At 43.3% G+C, this 23,594-nt stretch overlaps 1 protein-coding gene and 1 non-coding gene across 51 annotated transcripts in view; one reads left to right on the forward strand and one right to left on the reverse strand.

Moving 5' to 3' along the window:
- HHAT (hedgehog acyltransferase) overlaps positions 1–23,594 on the forward strand; it is a 354,661-nt gene that overhangs the window by 36,136 nt on the left and 294,931 nt on the right. The window lies entirely within an intron of this gene.
- On the reverse strand, positions 9,106–9,223 carry LOC147356114 (U5 spliceosomal RNA). Its single transcript, XR_015143905.1, has one exon. It is a non-coding gene; the product is annotated as a U5 spliceosomal RNA (small nuclear RNA).

The following is a 23,594-nucleotide window of genomic DNA, read 5'->3' on the forward strand; positions in this document are numbered from 1 at the left end:
GAAGAACTGTGGTTGGAAAGGGGATGAGTGTGTTAGGGTGATGGTGACTCAAAGCGGAGCTTTGGGACAGTGAAATGGTGTTGGGCCTGACCACAGTCCCCCCAGTTGTTGCTTAATGGTAGAGTCTGGAGGATTGATTGTAGCCCAAACCAGGAATACCACTGGGTTTATTCCATCAGAGTAAAGCTGCTTGCTTTCGCCAAGAGGCCAGGGGCAGTGGCTGCAGCTCTCGAGGACTGTTGAGATTCCATATGCTGTGGTGTGTGCCTCCTGTTTTGTGACGTCTCTCCTTCCAGGCTTGGCAGTGCCTGCCTGCACGGGCTCCAGTGGCTTCCTGGAGCGGTCGTATGCAGGAGCCTGTGTGTGGTCAGGGAGGAGTTGAGCTCAACGCCTTTCCAGTTCTGGCCATCTGTCTTGGTGTTTGCTGGTTCCTTTCTCGCCGCCACCGCCCCCCCCGCCCCACACCTAACATTCTTGCTCCATGGCCGAAGAATGTAAAGAAGACGTTTTAGTGGCTGTGTTTCTTGCTTGATATCTCCAGATAGTAGGCTCTGAATCAACTGATCATTCGTGAATGAAGCTCTGTGTTGGACTGTGTTGTCGTGAATTTTTTCCCCTTTATATTTATTTCTGATTCAAGATAGTTGGCATAATGGAAAGAGCACAGGTTTGGGGTTGGATGGACTTGAGTCTAAACTGCAGTTTGCTCCATTTTGGAAAATCATTTACCCCATTTGAGCCTTAGTTTTCTTTTTTGGAATATGGGCATGGGAGGTCTCGTTGTAGAGAAAGATAATGGATATAAAACACCCAGCATGGGGACTTCCCTGGTGGGCTCTAAGACTCTGCTGTCAATGTAGGGGGCCCAGGTTCAATCCCTGGTTGGGGAACTAGATTCCACATGCCACATGCCACAGTGAAGATCAAATATCCTGAGTGCTACAACTAAGACCTAACAGCCAAATGAAATATATATATATATATATATATATATATATATATATATATAAACCCCATCCAGCATGTATGTGCTTGGTACAGAATGGACCCCAGTCCGTGCTGTGGTCATCATTTTGTCCTTCCATGGTTGATGACACCCTTGCTTTAGAGCTAGGATTTGTTGATTTCCCCCTCTCTGGCAAGGAGATAATGTTCTACAGAGGAACATTTCAGTCTAGAAGGAGTTGGTTGCTACTGAAAGGAGCTCTCCAAAGCCTGATATATTATGAAGAATTTTGCATGTAATCAATTACAATTCTTGCATGTAATCAATTACTTATTTCTTTCCCGAGGACACTCTTCCTGACAGTTCTGAAACTGGGGCCCTCTTATAAGTCAGTTCTTTCAGAAGTAGAATCAGAGGAATTTTCAGTGCCTGCCAGAAGGTTAGAAATAAAAGACAAATCAGAGAAGGAAGCTTGACCACTAATGTCTTTGAATGTTAAGAGAGAAAAGGTTGTTTCTGAAGTAAAGATACAATTTTTAGCTACTCAAGTTTTATCCATCAAAATTTTAATATTCAGTTACTTATAAATTATATTTTGATACCAAAAACAAAAAAAACAAAAAAACCCCAGAAAGCTCTGTGCTGAATCATTTAACAAATATTCCTTGAGTGGCTACTGTGTAAGAGGCTTCCAGGCTGGGTACTGGGAGGCTGTGACCTTCCAGGCTCTGTCTCTGTCCTCACTGGGCCTTAAATTTGGGGGGCAGTGATGCTGAGGCAGTGAGGTAAGTGATGTAACCACCCGCCGGGCATGGAGAAACAGAAGCTGCCTGCCACCCAAACGCACAGGGATCAGAGGTGAGGTATTGGGGAAAGATGGGAAAGAAGGGAATAGCAGGCATACAGACTGGATTTCAGAGAGTCAGTCAGCCTGGCTGGGAGGTCACGTGTGAGAGGAAGAGATGATACAAGATAGAGGCTGGAGCATAAAGGCCATCGGGTCCCACATGTGGAGTCTGGACTGTATTCAGAAGCAGAGGATGGTTACTAAAGGGGACGAGGGCATTGGTGTTTCTTCTGAGGCCTCTCTCAGGAGCCTTGTGCGTTCCCTGCCTTGCCTGTCTCTCCTGATCTATCCCACTCAGAGTTTGCATATTCCTGGAGTTAACATTCTGGAATGTAGATCTCAGGCATGTGTGCTAAGCTGCTTCAGTCATGTCTGACTCTTTACGACCCTGTGGTCTTAACCCTCCAGGCTCCTCTGTCCATGGGATTCTTCAGGCAAGAATACTGGAGTGGGTAGCCATACCTTCCTCCAGGGGGATCTTCCTGATCCAGGGATCGAACCTGCCACTCTTAAATCTCCTGTATTGGCAGGCGGGGTCTTTACCACTAGCCCCAATGTTGCTCAGAACCCACGCATGGCTCCCCGTTTCTTACCATGTCAAGCCCATGCTCCAAGGCTGACATTCAGCCCCTTTCCATTTGTCCACTGGCCCGGCCTTGTTCCAGCAGCCTCAGCTCCTGTGTGGTCCCTCTGAGCTTCCAAGTAACAGGAGCATCTGACATTCCCCAGGGACATCTTGATGTTCCTCCCTGTGATCTTCATGCAGACTGGTGGGCGCCTCCCTCCTGCTCGAGGAGCAGCCCGCGTGGAACCTTTCCTGATGCTGCTTCCTGGCTCGTCCCCCTGCTGGCGTGGGTTTCTCCCTCCCACGAGCTCCATTCCTACGACTCCTTCCCGAGCCGGTGTTACATATTTATTTATGTGACTGCACCGGGTCTTCGTTGCTGGGCATGTGGGTCTGTAGTTGCCGCATGTGAACCCTTGCGGGATCCAGCTCCCTGGTGAGGGATTGAACGCAGGCCGCCTGCACTGGGAGTGCAGAGTCTTAGCCGCTGGACCCCCAGGGAAGTCCCAGGAGTTACTTCTTTTAGACAAAAGAGGATCTTTCATCTCTGCCTGACACAGAGTAGGTATTCAGGAGTGGCTGTTGGAAGGTGGACATGCCTGGCTGGTTGGAGACTTGGTGTGAAGGAACACTGGTCCCTTGGCAATGCTTGCCAGGTTCCATGTGTCTAACGTCTGGCAGGTTTAGACAATGTAGGCCTTCCCTCATTTTTCCTTAAGCTGTAGCTCCTCAAAGACAATTCTGGTGTGCTGGTTATATCTCTGCCTCCCTCCATCTGATGGGGACAGATTAATAAGTGGTTTGGCTGTGTGTGTGAATTTTCAGCCTGTCCTTAGTATCAGAAAATTGGATTTTACGCAGCTTTGCCCTTTCACAGAGGGGCTACTCAGCAGAGGCAGAGTCCTGTGTCCTGTGCCAGCCCAGGAAGAGAGAGAGGGGGCTGAGGGGTCTCCAAATGGTGGGGGAAGAAGCCCATGGACTAGTGATGGGAGGAAGGGCCCCCAGCACACGTTGGGCTTGATTCTCCCTCGTCAACACAAAGAGCTCCTGCCCTTAACCTGCCAGTGCATCATTTCTTGTCTAGTCTCACCCCCACCCGCTGCTGGATGTCCTTGATGTGTCAGAGATTTGCAGCCAGGAGGGGGAAAAAGTGAGGCAGCAGCGATTTCCTGGGGAGGACAGGAAAGGGGGCTCTGCCTTGTGTACAAGTAGGGTCTGCAGTGCAGACGGAGAAACATCAGGTTTGCGTATTAGCTCAGCTGCTAAGTCCCCTGCTCAGCCCTCCTCTCTTTTTTTATATCTTCTAGCTCATGGAAAATATGATTTATTTCATTCAAAGGTTCTTGAAGGAGCCAGGAGAAGATAAGGTGAAGTTAGAACCAAGGGTTTAGCCCTGCAGAACTAAAAGATCAGGTGTGTGTGTGTGTGTGTGTGTGTGTGTGTGAGAGAGAGAGAGAGAGAGAGAGAGAGAGAGAGAGAGGTTCTCCATGAATTCTTAGTAACATCTTGAGGTGGTGATACAGATTTGGAGTGGTGAGAAATTTCTCAACCACAAACCAGTCAGTTTACGAGTAATTCTTTGCTAAGCAGCTGCTTTGCAGTAGGTTCTATGGGCTGAGGGAAGTGAGAAGCATGGTTCCTCTCCTCAGGAAGCTTATACTCCACCCAAGAACGCTAGGCTGCCGTGTTATTTTTGTAAGGATGATGTTCTGGTTGTTTAACCAAGGGCAGCAGCGTCAGTCAAGCTGCGGAGACGGCAGGTGCACACAGCAAGGACGACTGGCCCTATTTGTCTGTCCTGCCTGAAAATTAGCACTTGCTGTAACTTTACCACAGTGTTTCCATTTGTATGAGGGTCTCGGGTTGGTATGTTCCTGTGTGCTGAGTCGCTTCACTAGTGTCTGACCGTTTGCGACCCTGTGGACCGTAGCTCACCACCCTCCTCTGTCCATGGGATTCTCCAGGCAAGGATACTGGAGTGGGTTGCCCTTCTCCAGGGGATCTTCCTGACCTAGGGGTTGAACCTGTGTCTCTTACGTCTCCTGCATTGGCAGATGGGTTCTGTACCACTGGCGCCACCTGGGAAGTGTACTGGTTAGTATAGCCAAAAGTTTCTGGGAGAATTTCTAACCTTGGAATGGCCGGGAGGGTTTCCTGGAGGAGGTGGATCTGACCTGAACCTTGAACAGAAGGATCGTGTGTGTCTCAACCCAAGTCTGTCACGTTCTTTGGTTTGACTCTTTGTAGCTCCTGGTCATTGGAGGTGGGTGAATTAAAATCTCTTCCGCTCCTACAGGCTCACTGCCAAATGATACATCGGAAGGAAAGAGTCCAGATCTGAATTCTGCCACGTGTGCAAACATTTATTTAGTGGCAGGTACAAAATCTGCCACTGAACCTGTTCTCTGTCTTAAGGTTCTCCAACAAGTACCTTGTAGGAAGGATTCATCTGAGCTTTGGCAGTTCTACTCTGTGGGCTGGAGCAGACACCCTGCTAGTCTGATGGAGGGACAGAACTTCAAAGTGAAGTGACAGAGAAGCACGGGAGTGTTAGGAGGAGGGTGAGCTAGTAAACTCTCACATGCAGCTTTAGATACCAGTATTGAAATTGTTTGAATTGTGGCCATGTCTGGAACTGAATTTCTGACTGGGACCATTCAGATGCTAGCTCAGACCTTGTGGAATGTGGATTCTGCATTTGGGCACTGTTAGCTTTAAGAACTGGGTGTTGTTTTTCAAATCCTAAAAGATGATGCCAAATGCCTCCTGAGAAATCTGTATACTGGTCAAGAAGCAACAGTTAGAACCTGACATGGAACAACGGACTAGTTCCAAATCGAGAAAGGAGCGTCAAGGTTATATATTGTCACCCTGCTTATTTAACTTATATGCAAAGTACATCATGAGAAATGCCAGGCTGGATGAAGCACAAGCTGGAATCAAGATTGCTGGGAGAAACATCAATAACCTCAGATATGCAGATGACACCACCCTTATGGATGAAAGCAAAGAGGAACTAAAGGGCCTCTTGATGAAAGTGAAAAGAGGAGAGTGAAAAAGCTGGCTTAAAATTCAGTATGCTAAAAACGAAGCTCATGGCATCTGGTCCCATCACTTCATGGCAAATAGATGGGGAAACAATGGAAACAGGGACAGCCTTTATTTTCTTGGGTTCCAGAATCACTGTAGATGGTGACTGCAGCCATGAAATTAAAAGATGCTTGCTCCTTGGAAGAAAAGCTATGAGCAACCTAGATAGCATATTAAAAAGCAGAGACATTACTTTGCTGACAAAGGTCCGTCTAGTCAAGGCTGTGGTTTTTCCAGTAGTCATGTATGGATGTAAGAGTTGGACTATAAAGAAAGCTGAGTGCTGAAAAACTGATGCTTTTGAACTGTGGTGTTGGAGAAGATTCTTGAGAGTCCCTTGAACTGCAAGGAGATCCAACCAGTCCATCCTAAAGGAAATCAGTCCTGAATATTCATTGGAAGTACTGATGCTAAATCTAAAGCTCCAATACTTTGGCTACTAGATGTGAAGAACTGACTCATTGGAAAAGACCCTGATGCTGGAAAAGATTGAAGGCAGGAGGAGAAGGGGACAACAGAGGATGAGATGGTTGGATGGCACCACCGACTTGATGGATATGAGTTTGAGTAAACTCTGGGAGTTGGTGATGGACAGGGAGGCCTGGCATGCTGCAGTCCATGGGGTCACAAAGAATCACACAACTGAGTGACTGAACTAACTCATCTTTAAGAATAGTCCCTTGGGGTAGGTGAGGTTGTTTACATAACACATCCTATGTAAGTATTCCAACAGATGGGATTCTGAGGGTAGGAGAAGCAGAGTTCAGCGTGGCTTGGAGCTGAAATCTGGGGAGAGATGTGGGGGAGTGGGGAGAAGTGGAAACACTCCTTTCTCCCAGTATATCCCCTAAAAGTGGTGCCTGTCACCATTCTTAAGAAGGTTACTACCCTTTAAAATCATGACATGACAGATGATAAGTCTGTTAAAAAAGAAATTAGAACGAGCCTCAGGATAACAGTGAGATCGTGGGCCTGTGGGAGATGTGAAGGGTGGCATCTCTGTGTGTGGAACTGACTGAAACTACTTTGAGGATCACAGTGGCTGCTGAAAAATTCAAGATAAGTGAGGATTATTCCATCATAATTTTGCTCCTGGGTTTCAAGAAGGCAGTTCTCCGGCTAACTTCAGTCACACGTGTAGACCTTTGTTAGGCAGGCAGTGGAAACCGGTTCATACCTGTCCGTCTCATGGGCCCAATGAAGTCTTTTTAGGGGCTCCTTTTCCTTTAGGAGCCACTACCACGCATGGAGTGTTACTTCCACGGATATTTTTACTGAGTCTAAGCTCAACAGAGGATGAGATGGTTGGATGGCATCACCGACTCAATGGGCATGAGTTTGGGTAAACTCTGGGAGTTAGTGATGAACATAGAGGCCTGGTGTGCTGCCTTCCATGGGGTTGCAAAGAGTTGGACACAACTGAGCTACTGAAGTGAGCTGAAGCTCGCTTTGCTTGCAACACGACAGGCCAATAAATCAGATGAGGTGTTGAGGCAAGGAATACAACTTTATTCAGAAAGCTGGCAGACTGAGAAGAGGGCAGCCTAAGGTCTCCAAGTAACCATCTTATCAGCCGCTGGAGGAGGTCCTGTAAATCTCTCGGAATGGCCATCCTGGGGGAGGAAATGTGTTTCTTATTTCTTGCAGCCTTTCATAGGTGTAGAGAGGGCCAGGGTGTTGCCCTGAATAAAAGAAAGGCACTTTGGTTTAACATTCAGGCAGAGGGGCAAGGTTCCGGAGGCGCAGGCACACCATTTTGTACAGACAGGATGCTTTCAGTAAACAAAAGCAACAGGAAGTAAAGGTTAAAGTAAACACATGACGTCAGATCTTATTCTTCCTGTAACACCGTGACATGATGGACAGAGAAACAATTTGTTTGATGTCAGGTGCCCTGAAATTCTCCAACTTGTAGATTCATACAGGGCCTTTGAAGGGGTCCTCAGGGCCATCACTGAGAGTGTGTATGTATGTGTGTGTATATATATATATATAATTATTTTTTAAAATTAACTTCATTTTTAATTGAAAGACAATTGCTTTATAGAATTATGTTGGTTTCTGCCAAACATCAACATGAATCAGCCATAGGTATACATATATCCCCTCCCTCTTGAAACCCCTGGTGTGGGGAGTGTATGATTTCCTCCCTCATGTCTCACTGCAGCTAAGATTTGAAATGTCGGACCAGTGTTACAGCTTGGTTACAGCTCTGTTTTATTGGAAAAAACATAGTACCCTTAAGGTGTGAGGGCAGGCCAACCTCAAAAAAGGAGAGGCTCAGTCTTGGCTCCTCTTTTCATATGTTTTGTCTCCTCCCCCGGAGCCTGCCCTGTGTAAATTGGTCTGGCCAGGAGGGCTGTTTGTTTCATCTGAGGTTCTCCTGGGCCAGAATCTTCTTAGGCTTTTTTTTCTTTGTCTTTTGGCCACTGCCATTTTAAACTCCTTTTTCCTATTCTAGCCGGCCCCGCCCCGCCCCGCCAATTTTTAATTAATTTTTAATTGAAAGATAATCACTTTATAGAATTGTGTTCAGTTGCTCAGTCGTGTCCGACTCTTTGTGTTGGTTTCTGCCAAACAACAACATGAAATCAGCCATAGGTATACATATGTCCCCTATAAAACCCCCTGGGTAGAAGTTCCCTGAGTCATACAGCCAATACCCCTTGGCTGTACATTTTACATATGATAATGTAAGTTTCCATGTTAACCTCTCCATATCCCCCTGTGCTTGCACTCTTGACTTTGTATAGGGTAGAGAAGTTTTAGTGTGTCTGATAGGAGTCACCAATAACTGGCAAGTCCAGACTTTACCTGGTATAACTTACGTGACTTAAACCTGTGATATTTTTAGTTTTACAGATATTTTTACAGGACTTCCCTGGTGGCTCAGATGGTAAAGCATCTGCCACTGCGGGAGACCCGGGTTTGATCCCTGGGTTGGGAAGATCCTCTGGAGAAGAAAATAGCAACCCATTCCAGTACTCTGCGATTCATGGGGTCGCAAAGGGTTGGACACGACTGAGCGACTAAACTGAATTGAACAAGTACTCTTGCCTGGAATATCCCACGGACTGAGGAACCTGGATCATGGAGTTGCCAAGTGTCAGACTCGACTGAACGACTTTACTTCACTTCTGACAAACAAAAAAAAAACCCAACGGAGCCTTACCTAGTAAAGTTCACACTTAAAAATGATTAGTTCAGTTGCTCAGTCCTGTCCGACTTTTTGCAACCCCATGAATTGCAGCACACCAGGCCTCCATGTCCATCACCAACCCCCGAAGTTCACTCACCGAGAAGTGCTTAGGTATATAGTCGTCCAGCTGTCCTTCTCTAGGGTATTTTTCTGGCCCGATTAGGTTGTTATTTCCTTCTTTGGGAGAATCTTTCTGCCCCTGGGGCCCGAGAATTGAACCCTTTTCCAGGGGAATCTTTCTGCCTCTGTGGCTCGAGAATTGAACCCTTCTCTGGGTGAATCTTTCTGCCCTTGGCCCCAGAATTGAACCCGGGCCTTCCCTGCATTGTAGATAAACACTTCATCGTCTGAACCACCAGAAAATTTCCAACTACACTGACTACAATACAATATCGAAAAACCCAAATTACAATGCTGTTTTCACAAAAACAAGTCTTTTTTTTGTACCGTCAAAGATCAGCCTTGCCGAAGCAAGGCCTCCAAAAATTAGTTTTAACAACTCAAGGTTGTTTCTCTACACGGAAATCTTTAGTAAAAGCCGAAAGATTTATGCAATATGAAGAGAAACCAGAAAGTGCTGTTGGTGGGGAGCGTGCACCTCCCAGTAACTGCAACTCCTACTTCACTGATGGTGGTTCTGTATCCAAGGGTTACTTCCTGCCTAAAGTTTAAACAAGGAATTGTGTAAGCAAACTTCTCATAGTTAGAAATGTTGAGCTGAAAAAATATATTATTTTAAGCCTGAAAAGATTGTACTCTGCAGGGTACGATGGGTATGCAAATGAGAAGTCGGAGTCATCCACTTCCCTGCAGCACCTTCATCTTCATAGCTGTACCGCTGGAGCCGCCAGTAGGGGGCGAAGCAGAGGTCCACGTGGCTGGGCTCTCAACCTCGTGGTGGTTCAAGCACGGAAACCGCAGATTTTCTAAATTGTGTATTGTGACTTCGAATGTGCTTCTTTTTCTTTCGCTAACCACAAGCACAGTTAAAATATAGAACCAGGAAGAACTCCCTTGTTGCCTCTTTCTAGTCATACCCATCCTGTTCTCCCTAGCCTTAACCCATGGAAGCCACTGTTTTGTTTTCCATCCCATGATTTTGTCTTTTGAGAATGTTCTATAAAGAGAATCATACGGTATGTCACCTTTTGCGACTGGCTCTCTTCCTGCCCCCCGCCCTCCTGTTTAATGTCCTTGAGATTCATACTTCTTGTGTGTCAAGAGTTTGTTGCTTTTCTTTGCAGAAAAGGGGTGGACTGCAGTTTGTTTAACCATTTGATCCTTGCAGCATATTTTGTTTGTTTCCAGCTTTTGACTATTATAAACTTGATGTGAATATTTGTGTACAGGTCTTTCTGTGGACTTAAGTTGTATTTTCTCAGGGATAAATACCCAGGTATTTGATAGCTGGATTGTATGATAAGTTTATGTTTGATTTTATAAGAAAACTGTACAAACTTTTTTCCAAATGGCTCTGCCATGTTATATTCCCACCAAAAAAATGTATGAGATACTTAGTTTCTCTGCATATTTGCCAGTACCTGGCATTATTAACAATTTAAATTTCAGTTATCCTGATAGGTATGAGGTGATATGTCGTCATGGTTTTAATTTGCATTTCCCTAATGGTTAAAAGAGGCTGAACATATTTTCATGTGCATATTTGTCATCTCTATATCCTCTTTGGTGAAATTCTATGCATATCTTTTGCCAATTTTAACTTGGATTTGTTTGCTTTATTTTTACTGTTCAGTTCAGAGTTCTCTATGTAGTCTAAATACTAGTCCTTTGTCAGATGAATGGCTTGCAAATATAATTTCTCAGTCATTACTTTGATTTTTTTATTCTCTTAGTAGGTCTTTCACAGATGTCCAATTTATCTTTTTTTTTCTCTTGCAGACTATGCTTCTGGTGGCATGTCTAAGTGTTCTTGGCCTAGTTGTATGACCCAAAGATTTTTCTCTTTTTTTCTCAAAAGTTGCCTAGTTTTGCATTTTACCTTTAAATCTCAATCTTTAAATCCTTGAAATCTGTGATCCCTCTTGGATTAATTATTATATTAATTTAGGTAGAGATTTCTGTCCAGTTGCTACTGTACCTTTTATTGAAAAGACAAATTCCTCTATTGAGTTCTTTTGTACCTGTGTCATAAATCAATTGGCCAAATTTGTATGGCTATATTTCTGGGTTCTCATTTCTGTTCCATTGATCTGTGTATCTGTCTTTATACTAACAGCACATTTCCTTAATTACTGGTAAGTCTTAAATAATATAATTTAACTTTATGCTTTTTTCTCAAAGATTTTTTTAGCTCATTTTGTTCCTTTTTGTCTTTCCAAATATGAAATAGAAGAATAAGCTTTTCTGTATCTACAAAACATCTTGCTTGGATTTTGATAGAATTCTGTTAAACTTATAGATATATTTGGAAAACTGATGTCTTCCTTATATTGAATTTTCCAATCCGTGGACACAGTATATTTGTAGATTTATTTACATCTTTTTTAGATTTACTTCATTAGTATTTTGTAGTTTTTAGCATCTAAATTCTATGCATTTTTGGGGGGTTAGATTTATACCCAAGTATTTCTATTTTTTAGTTTTTATAAATGGTTTACATTTTAAATTTCAATTTCCACATGTTCTTTGCTAGTATATAGATGTACAATTGGCTTTTATTGAGTTGGCCAAAAAGTTCGTTTTGGTTTTTTCATAAGATGTTATTAACATGTTGATCTTATATTCTATAAGATCATAACTTTATATTCTGTAAGATGGTAACTGGTCCTTAACTTTTCTGGACTCATTTAGTCCTAATTATTAGTATTTTTTATTTCTTTTTGGCAGACTTGTTGAGTTTTTCTAAATAAACAATCATGACATCTACAAATCAGGATATTTTCACGTCTTCCTTTTCGATCTATGTAACTCTTATTTTCTTATTGTGCTGGCTAGGACTTCCTGGACAATGTTGAAATACGAGTTATGAGAGTGTATGGCTTTGTTTTTTTCCCCAGTCTTAATCATTCAGTCTTTCCCCATTAAGTATGATATGTCTAAAGGTTTTTTGGTAGATGTTCATCTATCTGGCTGAGGAAGTTTCCCTTTATTCCTAGTTTTCTGAGAATTTTTATGAATTAGTGTTGAATTTTGTCCAGTGTTTTTTCTGCATCAATTGATATGGTCATGTGATTTTTCTTCTTTAATTAAGAATATGTTTATATGTTAGATTACTTTGATTGATTTTTGAATATTGAACCAGCTTTGTATCCCTGGGATTAAAACTCCACTTGGTCTTGCTGTGGGCTTTCCTAATAGCTCAGTTGATAAAGAATCTGCCTGCAATGCAGGAAACCCCAGTTTGATTCCTGGGTCGGGAAGATCCTCTGGAGAAGGGATAGGCTACCTACTCCAGTATTCTTGGGCTTCCCTTGTGGCTCGACTGCTAAAGAATCCGCCTGCAATGTGGGAGACCTGAGTTCAGTCCCTGGGTTGGGAAAATCCCCTGGAGAAGGGAAAGGCTATTCACAGTCCATGGGGTCGCAAAGAGACAGACATGAGTGAGTGACTTTCATTGGTACTGGTGCATAGATTTTTAGGATATGTGGCTGGACTACATACATAAAGATCTTTGATTTTTGTTGTGGCATGCGGGGTTTGTAATTGAGGTGTGCAGCACCTTTGCTGGTAGCATGCAAGCTCTTATTTACAGCATAGTTCCCTGACCAGGGATCAAACCTGGCCCCTGCATTGGGAGCTTGGAGTCTTAGCCACTGGGCCACCAGGCAATTCCTGACAATTTTCTTGTCTGTGTTCATGTGTTCAGTGTCTGAATTTGACTGATTATATATGATCTTGTATTTTTACTTTGAGATTTCATGTGTTTATTGTTATGCTCATAAAAGGAGTTGGGGAGTATTTCCCCTTTTAAAAGAGAGCATCTTTAGATGTCAGGTAGATTTCTTCAGTGAAACCACATTGGACTGGAGTTTTCTTTTTGTGGATTTTAAAACTATGAATTCCGTTTATTTGGTTAAAATAATGTGCTCTTATTGGGTGAGTTTTGTTAGTTTGTGCTTTTTGAGGAATTAGGCCATTTATTCTAGGTGGTCAAATTTATGTATATAGAGGTTTTCTTAGTATGCCTTATCCTCATAAGATCTGTGGAGTTTGTAGTGGTATCCTTTTTATTCCTGATTTTGGTAATTTGGGTCATCTTTTTTATTTTTCGTTTTTTTTTTAGAAGTTTGTGAACTTAACTGACTTTTACAGAGAACCAGCTTTTTGTTTCATGAGGTTTTTCTGTTTTGGATTTCATTGATTTCTGCTCTTTATTTCCTTCTTCTTGCTTGCTCTGTGTTTGTTTTGTTCCTTATTTTCTAGTTTCTTAGAGTTTTGATATTTTTACTCTAATATAACTGTTTAGTGTTTTGTATTTTCTAAGCAGTACTTTAGCTAATATTTTGATAAAGTCTTTTTAGTTTTATTCAGTTCTAATTATTTTTTATTTCCCTCAAGACTTCCTCTCTGACTTGTGTTGTTTAGAAAAGCATTTGGAGATTTTCCTGTTATCTTTTTGATATGGATTTCTAGTTTGATTCCACTGGTGTCAGAGAGTACACTCTGTATGTTGAAATTCTTTTAAATTTGTTGGCCTTTGTTTTTTGGCCCAGAATATCATCTGTTGTGGTTGAATGTTCCATGGGAGCTTGAATAGAATGTGTATTCTGATGTTGTTGAATGGCATATTCTATAAATGTTGATTAGATCCAGTTGGTTGGTAGTGGCAAGTGTCTTTGCATCCTTAATGATTAATGTGGTATGATTAATGGTTAATCTTAATGATCTGTTTGGTAGTTTTATCAGTTGCTGTGAGAGAAATGTTAAAATCTCCAACTATAGTTGTGGATTTCTCTGTTTCTATCTGTTCTATCAGCTTTTGCCTCATATATTTCATAGCTGTGTTATTTGGTGCATACATGTTCAGGGTTGTTATGTCTTCTTGATGGATTGATTCTTTTGTCTTACTTAATGATCCTTTTTGACTCTGGTGGTTTTCTTTCACTGAAATCTACTTCATCTGATATTAATGTAGTCACTACTGCTGTCTTTTGATTAATATTTGTAGTTCAGTTTGGTTCACTCGCTCAGTTGTGTCTGACTCTTGGGGCAGCCACCTAGTGGAAAAGGGGACAGAGTGAAAAGATACATGGGAGACTCCTCCCACCTACTCATTTTCCTGGTCTTTTATGCAGTATGTAAAATTCAAAGAGAGAAATGGTAAGTGAGATTATGAGAAGCTCCCATCCTTCCCGCTGGACAGATGATGGCAATGATGTCAGTTTTTCCTTTTTCTCTCTTTTATTATTCTTATCTTTCTTCATTGATCTGCCCCAGGGCCCTTCAACATTTTGGGATTCCATCTGGAGTTCCAGTTTGTTGGTATTTGCCCACCACAGAGACGTTACATATTAATGAGCTTTCTTGACTGTATGAAGACTCTCTAAAAAGAAAGCAAATTCTTTGAGTGTGGGGGGCGTTTTAGGGGGCATGGCTCCCAAAGGGCTGCGTGCATGCGTGCTCAGTTGTGCCCAACTCTTTACGACTCCATGGACTGTAGCCCACCAGGCTCCTCTGCCCATGGGATTCTCCAGGCAAAAGAATACTGGAGTGGATTGTCATGTCCTCCTCCTGGGATCTTCCACCTCAGGGATCGGACCTGTGTCTCCTGTACTGGCAGGCGATTCTTTACCGCTGTGCCACTTAAGGGCTGGGACCATTTTTTTCTCCATGTTACTGTGACTTTGTCTTTTTGTTATTCTGGAGAAGTGACACTAATGAGATGCACGATTTATTAGCATAGTTTGTAGCTGGGAAATCTTGTGAGCTTATATAATTTGCTGTCTAGTGATTCTATTCTATTGCTTTTTTTTTGGTCTTGATCCCTAACTTATTTATCAGCTTTATTACTTATTTACAACTATTTCTCCACATGCCTTATAGAAAATATGGTGTTTTTCCAGTTTGAGAGACATGGGGAATATAATATAGATTTTGTGTTTTTGATGATTTCATACTAGAATTTAATATTTCTTTAAAAGAAATTGGTTCTTTGTTAGCTTTAGGAAGAAAGGGAGAAATATGGACTAGATAGATAAAGTGGGGAGAGAGAATCTGTAGATGTTTCATCACATATGTTCATGTGTCTTGAATAATCTGGAGCAACTTCTAGAAAGTAGGGAAATGGAGGAGTAGCCAGAGTTTGGGTTGGCACCTAGGTTGAAGAGATCCAAATAATACATCCACATTAATTAGGACCCCTTGATGAATGAAGTGTGGAAGACCTTGTGTGGAAGACCTCCCTCCCCCATTACACCCTGGCCCCATGTCCCAGGCTTAGATCCTGAGGGCCAGTTAAGAGACTGGATGGTACCTGGTAAACAGTACAGTTTGTATTGGTCCTATTGTCCTCACCCTTATGAGCATCTGCATCTCCTGGGCGGATGGTAAAGACATTTAAGCAGAGATTTGTTATTTATAGGAGGGAAAAAAGTTTTGTTAGTGGAAACATTTTATCTTTCAGGAGATGTTGGTTGGGGAAAGAGTGTTGTCTCTGGGAACTGTGGGCAGTAAAATGATTCAGTTCAGATTATTTTAGAAATAGCAAATCATCCTTTGGAAGATAAAGAAAACTCTTCGAATAATTGCTAGATTAATCTCCACCCATGCTCCCTTCAAGACCCCAAAGAGTGGAGAAATCAACGTCAGATGTAACTCTGTTGAGTCAGCGGAAGTAGTTGCACATTTTAGCTAGGCTGCCAGTGTTTCCCTAACCCCGAGGAATTGAATCTTGCAATTCTAGGGTCCTGAAGCCTCCTCCTGTAGGCACTGAGCCAAGACTGGCTGTACCTGGGAGATCTCTGCCAAGTCCTCTCAGTTCTTGATCGCATTTTTGGATGGTAGTCAATCGCCAGTCAGGCCTGATGTCCTCATTAAGTAAATGGCCATGTTGGCCTTGAGTTCAGACAAACTGAAAGAATTACTGAATTAAAAAAAAAGATTCAGATGCAGAGTCCTGCAGACAGGATTAACTTTCCAGAGCACTTTGTATCATAAGATATTTTCCAAGGCTGATTCTCACCCCCTTATTTCTAGCCCTTTCTGATGTTTGCCCCCAGGATGAAATTGGCACGTTACAAGCAGCAGATCTCTAAAGGGTCTGTCTTAGGAGGCAGGCAGACTCAAGGCAGGAAAAGGCCTTGCTGAAACACCCAAGTTCTCTGTGATGCTAGTAACTCCCTGGGGGCAGAGGGTCAGTTTATGAAGCCTTTTGTTTTTGGCCTTCTCAAACTTGGTGTAGATGCTGTGGAAAACATGGAGACATTAAACATAGAATCATGAGATGCCCCAACAGTTCTACTCCTAGGTATATACCCAGAAGAATTGAAAATGGGTATTTAAACCAACACTTGTACACACATGTTCACAGCATTATTCGCAGTGGACAAAAGCGGGAAACAGCTGAAGCATCTGTTAATGAATGAGTAAACAGAGTGTGGCATATCCCTACAATGAGATGTGATTCAGCCATAGAAAGGGATGGTGTACTCACACGAGTCACAATGTGGATCAACCTTAGCAACACTGTGCCAGGTAAAAGAAGCCAAGTCACACACTATAGAACTCCATTTATATGAAATTCCTAGTGTAGCCAAGTTCACAGGGGCAGAAGGCATATTTGTGATTATCAGAGCCTGCAGAAGAAGGGGGATGGGAGTAACTGATTAATGGGCACAGAGCTTCCTTTTGGGGTGAGGAAAATGTTCTGGAACTAGATAGGGGTGGTTGTTGCATGACGTTGGGAGTGTAAATGCCACTGGGTTGAGTTTAATCTGGTTCATCCTGTTATGTGAATTTTACCTTAAAACAACAATAACAACAAACTGCCCAACTCAAGTGTTTTCAGAACCCCTAAGTTATGGAGTTTCAGTTTGATTAAATCCTGGCAAATAAGCTTCTAATATTTGAGTTAAAGTTTCAGCTACTGCCAAGAGCAGTGATTTATTGAAAAGCAGGCAAAGTCCTGGGAGAGTCTGGGCTAAAAAGCCACTGGTGGACTTGGAGTAACTGCATTTATCTCTGGGATGATTTTCTCCGCTTCTCTTGGGGTGTCTTGGTAGGCGCCTTGGGGCTTTCCTTGGCACTGGGTGCTTAAACATTTCAGTCCAGTGGCCTGGCCTTATTAGCCATGGGATTGTGTTATGTTCAGCCAGTGTTAATTCAGCATGGTCTGAGGAATGCAAGAAAGAGCACAGAAAGAGAGTTTTGGCCATTCCCCTGTGATAATAGTGCAGGACTTCAGCTAAGAGGCCAGGAGTGAGTCCTGTCATCTGGTGAGCTTCAGGGCTGATGAGAATTTATGGCTAGAATAAGGAAAACTTTGCTCAGTGGTGAGTTGGCAGTATAAGATCTTCATTTGCCAGGTATTTTTCTCTTTTAACTTGTTGTGCTTGAAGTACCAGATGATTTTGAAAGCGACTTGAACTGCCAGATACAAGTACACATGTCAGTTGGCAACATTAGGGAATCACTGAAAATTCAAAACATCAAAGAGTAAACATTTAGTACACCCACATTCATTATCCGTAACAGCCAAGAGGTGGAAGCAACCCAACTGTCCATCGACAGGTGAATGGATAAACAAGATGCAGTGTGCCCACGCGATGGTGGAGAATTACTCAGCCTTGGAAGGGAGGGGAATTCTGCAGTAAGCTACAATGTGGACGAACCTTGAGGACATTATGCATGTGGAACAAGCCAGACACAAAAGGTCCAATACAGTATGATTCTACTTATACGAGGTGCCTAGGGTAGTCACATTCATAGAGGCAGAAAGTAGGATGGTGTGGTCAGGAGCCGGGGTCAGGAGGAATGGGGAGTTACTATTTAATGGGCACAGAGTTCCAGTTTTCAAGACAAAAGGAGTTCTGGTGATGGATGGTGGTGATGGTTGTATAGTAATGCGAATGTTCTTCAGGCCATTAAACTGTACACTTAAAAACGGTTAAGATGGTAAACTTTACGTTATATTTATTTGATCACATGAAACACAGGGTTTGCAGCCTGAGGACCTGGGTCTTTAAAGTCGGGCTCTGTCATAAATTAGCTGGGAACTTGGACGTGATATTTAAGCTCTCTGAGGATAGTTTTCCTTTTCTTATGTTATGCAGTATGATTCTGCAGTATGATTCTGCCCACAGCACAGTCAGTCTGTATGCTGTAGTAGTTTCTTCCCAATCTGCAGAAGAGGCTGGACGAGTGGGAACTTTCTGGAGCAGGGCAGGCTGGCAGTGTGGATGTGGAAGTTGGGGGCCTGGATTGGCCCCGTGGGCATGTGAGGGGAAATCACCTCCCCACTCCCGAAGACGGGCACTCAGTCAGGATGCTGTGTGTAGGTGCGTCACGAGCTGTTCTCTTAGCATTTCTTTCCTTTAGCCTGGAAAATAGCTGCTTTTTCCACTCTCTGAAAGCCATCTGAGGCGTCTGTGTGTTCTGCCCTTCATTTTACACACAGGAAAGCTCAGGGCCAGGTAGTTTAAACGTGACTCATTCAAGTCTACAGAGGGGGAGAACAGAGGTCACGTGATTTCACACCCCCACCGTTGTGAAGGCTCATTGAGTGTCGGGCATTCATGGTACAAATTTGTGCTTAAGTCAAGGTTCTTGCTCTCAGGAGCTTACCGTTTTTCTTCCCCTCTAGACAGAAAATACATGAAATAGCTAGAATAAAGAGGGCTAGAATAAATGTGCTGTAGTAAAACGTGCTGGGATTGAGATGACAGAGAAGGGGATGCAGCGAGGTCCACCAGGAAGGGCAGAGGAAGCTTCACACCTGAGCTGGTGTGTCTGTGGTTATGGGGCATTAAGGAGGTGACTGACCCTGGTGTTGGGAAGAGTTTGGTCAGATGGCGGGGGGTGTGTGTGTGTGTGTGTGTCTGGGTGAGGCAGAGGAATCCAGGTGGAGGGCTTAAGACAAGTAGAGACGCATCGTGGGAAAGGACTGGGTTTGAAACCCAGCCCTGCCCTCTCTCGTTGTGGGCAAATAATTTGCCTGCTCTGACCACCAGTTGACTCATCTGTAACATGGATTAAAAAAGCAACAAGAAGCTACCATAAGCGATACCCAGAATGTTAATTAGGGATTTGCATGAGCAGGAGGTCTCAGTTGTGTCTCTAGGATATGTAGATGGATGACACCACTGGTCCCTGTCTTGCTTTGCAGTGGTTTTCAGAGTGTGGAGAGTTAGTGTTGAGGAATTCATATTTCCCCACACCACCTACTGTGGAACTCTGCTCTCTGTAGGAGGAGAGGCTCAGATCCTTTTCCTTGTTGAGTGTAGGAGAGACAGTGTTTCACCAGGAGGTTATAGTCACTATTGAAGAGATGCAGAATCATCACATCTTTGTGCTTAGATTTCTCTGTTCTTGCCTTGTTGCAGATGAAAGCCTCAGAATGAATAACCGTGCTGAACTCACTTGGTGGATTAAATGCTTGAATCTAGGTGCTTTCCATGGTGAGCAGGATGGTGCTTGCTCTGTTTGTGAATATTAGGTGGTCAACTCTAGCATGTCCTTGCCTGGGAATGGCGTGGGGTGGGGTGAGCTGTTAAGGATTCTCTGGGCTTATAAACAACGTAGAGAATCTTTGATGATGTCGATCTCTGCTATTGGAAATGTGGTCCCCGGGCCAGCAGCATGGCGTCACCTGAGAGCTTGTACCACAGAATCCCAGGCCCCATCCCGGACTTCCTGGACCATAATCCACATTTTAGCAACACCTGTAGGTGGTTTGTATAGCCACTGAGGTTTGGGAAGGACTAATGTTGAAGATTGGACGTGAATCTTAGAGTTCAGGCTCCCCTTTCTCCATGGAGGAGCCTTAATAGTTCTGTCTGGATAGAATTTATCCCTGGTTTATATCTAACTCCCTTACAGACCTGAGGAAGAGGTTTCTTCTTCTTATTTTTAGTTTTTATTTTATTATTTTGGCCACACAGCATGTGGGATCTTAGTTCCCTGACCAGGGTTTGAACCTGTGCCCCCCTGCTTTGGAAGCATGGGGTCTTAACCACTGGACCACCAGGGAAGTCCTAAGAAGAGGTTTCTAATTGACTAAGAACTGTGCGATCGAGATAGGAAATGGGGAAGGAACAGAGTATGAAAAAATTGTTCCTGACTTGACACTTTTAAGATTTACCTTAAATTAGTGATTGAGCTCAGGGTCTGTAAGACTTTGCTTATGGAATTGTCAGGCGAGTGTATGTTTCTCTGTTTTTGTCTCGTCACAACAAAGACTCGGAGTGACGGACATTAAAGCCCCCTCGGTGTTTCACAGCTCTCGGGTCTCGGACAGACCGTGTTATATAGCTCTTAGACAAATCAGTGTTACAGCTCAGTGTTATAGCTCTATTTTATTTCGAAGATAGCAGGAAAATCCATCTTCAAGGCATGAGGGCACATCGATCCAAAGACGTGAAGAGAAGAGCCCCCCAGCACGTGGGAGAGAGAGCGAGCTTTGGCTCCTCTTTTTATTTGTTTTTCTCTCCCTGGGCCTGTCCTGTGTAAACTGGGCCAGCCAGGAGTGTAGTTTGTTTTATCTGAGGTCCTCATTCTGGTCCTCGGACCTTTTCTCTTCCTTATCGTTTAGCCACTGCCATTCTGGACTCCTTTTCCCTATTCTAACTACCTAATAGAATCAAGTGAGTCAGATTCTTCTTACCTGAATCATTAACTGCTACTTATTGGCCATCTTGTTCTGTTCATTAACTTGGCTTTTCTGTCTCGTTATTTCCTTTAGGTAAATATATTTTAAATAGATGTTAAGAGGACCATTTTTATTTCCTTTAAATGGCCATTTTCTGAAATAACTAATGATGAAAGACTGTGTCATTTTATTGATGGGATTTTACCAGCTCAATGTTTTCAGTAGTCCTGGGCCTTAGGATAAAGCATAAAGAGTTTTTTTTGTTTGTTTGTTTCCTTTCTAAAAAATATTTTTAATGTTTTTAAAATTAATTTTTATTGGGATAGAGTTGCTTTACAATGTTTAGTTTCTACTATCGAGCACAGTGATTCAGCTATATGTATATATGTGCCCCCTCTGTTTTGGATTTGAATGTTGGTTTTTTAGTGTCTTTTTTCCTGCATCCCTGTTACAAAGGGGCATGTTGCTAGCATGGCCTCATCACATGACCTTTGTGCCTTTATTCAGTTGATTGACTCTCCACTGATTTGACATTTTTGAGATGAGGCACTGAGCTGTGGACCAGGTATGAAGCCGGGCTAATGCTTTGAGTTCTTTGCTCTGTGCTGCCTGGGTGGGCAGTGTGGATCTCCCAGGCTCTGATGCAGCCAGTCTTTAAATGGAAGGAACTGGACTGAATTTATGATTTTCATGGGATACGGGCTGAAAGGTTGTTGCTGAGCTGTGAAAGACGCTGGGATTCTCGGCCTCCAGAGGAGAAGAATTCACTCTGGGGCCAGTGACGAGGCTTGATAGCTCAGAGCTTTTGTGTAATAAAGTTTTATTAAAATATAAGAGAGATAGAGAAAGCTTGTGATATAGACATCAGAAGGGGGCAGAAAGAGTGCCCCCCTGCTAGTCTTTAGCCAGATGTTATATAGCTACTAGCAGTCTGTTAATTAGAGAAAGGAAATGTCTCAAAACTCAGAGACTTGCACCAGACCCCTCACCCACAACATGCATTTTGAGATAACACTGGCACAAGGTGAGTTGTCCCAGGCCATAAAATGATTGACATGAATCTTGAAGAAAGGCAGATTTCCAAGCAAGTACAGTCTCATTAACATAGCTGAAGAGAACATTTGCATGAGTAAACCATACTGGTTTGTCAAGTAGGTTCTGAGTCTTAGGCAGAACCACTTGAAGACAGAGATTAGGGTAACATTAACATAGCTCAAGACAAACATTTCCATAAGGAAAATACATTGGTTAGCTCAGGGTTTGAGAAAAGTTCAGTTCAGGTGGAACCAGGCAACCCAGAATTTTAAAAGAAACCTCTTTTTAAATTTGTATAAAGAAAAGGAAAAAATCTAACACTTGTAGTTTGCTTCCTCCTGCGGCTTAAGAGAGAGATTAAAAAAAAGTCTGACACTGGCAGCCTATTCCTCCGTTTGGAGACCCCTGGCCTTCCTGCCTGTTACTCTCTCAGGGCTGTATGAGCAGGTTGTGTGTGGATCAGGATCTTGGGTGTGGGGAACACATGTTGTTTCAGAAGCACAGTACCGTTGTCTTTATTTGGAAAATAAAAAAAACCTTTTTTTTTTTAAAACGAGAGGCAGAATGTAAAAGCACGATTCGATGTTAGGGGGTTCACGTGCGATGGAAAGCACGTGGGACCCCCAGTTAGCAGCAAGTAACAACATTTTTAGTGACCACAGAGTGCTAGGTATTGTTTTAAATTATCGATATGCATGTACTTTCACTTAAACCTCACGGGTCCCTAGACTGTCACTCCTGATAGCATATATACAGGCAGACAGGTGAAGTGTCTTGCTCAAGGTCATCACAGCCAGTGTGTGGGTGGATGTGGGATCCAAACCCAAGCTGAGTCGGCAGCTTGACTGTGTATCTGCTACCTCTGCATCCATAGTCTGATATGAATCAAGATCACTTTAATCTGTGCTTTACCTTCTGAAAAAGAGAGTTTTGTAATGTATGTAACTTGTATGAAATTGCCCCTCAGTCCTCACGTGCAGGAAAGAAAACAAATAAAAATCCTGTTTTCCTTTAAATCCAATTAAAAAATTGGTTCAGGGACTTCCTTGGTTGTTCAGTGGTTATGTTGTAGCCATGCATTCCGGGAAACAAACTGACTCAGAAGGACAATGTAGATGGTGGAGTGCAATTTATTATACCGGCGGGCCCAAGGCAGAGTCTCCTCTTAGCCAAGGACCCCGAACAGTTTTTGTGAAAACCTTATGTACCCTAAGTGTATGTGCTCAAACCCACCTCCCCCAATTCCCTGAAGCTAGTCTGAACAAAGGAAAAGAAAGATACAATCAAAGTTAACCTGTGATTCGTATACCTTAAGCCTAGATAGGTAACAGTGGATGATTATCAATAGGCCTGTGGGCATACCCCAATAAGCATAATAGAATTTATGATTCTATTCAGTTACATAGATAATTAGGATATTCTTTTAGGTGACGGAGAGTCTAGGTATGAGCCCTGGGGCTCTTCCACCCAGGGGATCTGGTTTTCCAGTTGGTGTGTCATTTCCATAGATATTGGGCATAGCTCAAAGTCCACAGTCCAGCCCAAGATGGAGTCCTGCTTTCAAGATGGAGCCTGTTCTGTTTCCTCCTTCAGTTAAGACTGTACTTCTACTGCAGGGGGCACTGGTTCTATCCCTGGTCAGGGAACTAAGATGCCACACACCCTGTGGCTTGACCAAAAAAAAAAAAAAAAGAATTGACCTAAAGTTCCACATCTAGGGAGGTGTTTAGTATCAGTGGATCAATAATCAGTGGAGGATTCCTTCCCCACTGATCCAACTGGCTAGAAATTTCGGAGGGCCTCCAGTCCTCATTCCTGCTCGTGGGCCAAGCCAGCACTGCTCATTTGAGAGTGGCCAGCACAGTGTTTTCTCCCTCCACGCTCAGCTTGGCCGTCATGATCTCCCTGGGGCTCCTGAGGCCAAGGCTCTTGGTTGTGAGTCCCCAGGTATCCACGAGTCCACTCTCACCAGAGGTTTTCAGCTGCCCCTGCCCAGGAGCTGGGAAGACAGAGCCTAGAAATGGGTACAGACATGGGATGCTGGTGGACACAGAGCTTCCTGAGGGGAAGGGAGTGTATCTTTCATTCTTTCCTCATATAAGCTTGTAGGGGATGGGTTAATTTCTTTATCAAATTATCCTCCAGCCT

The sequence above is a fragment of the Bos grunniens genome, chromosome 16 (genome assembly GCF_055505025.1).
Source record: "Bos grunniens cultivar Pamir isolate PY7600 chromosome 16, Bosgru_T2T1.0, whole genome shotgun sequence".
NCBI lineage: Eukaryota > Metazoa > Chordata > Mammalia > Artiodactyla > Bovidae > Bos > Bos grunniens.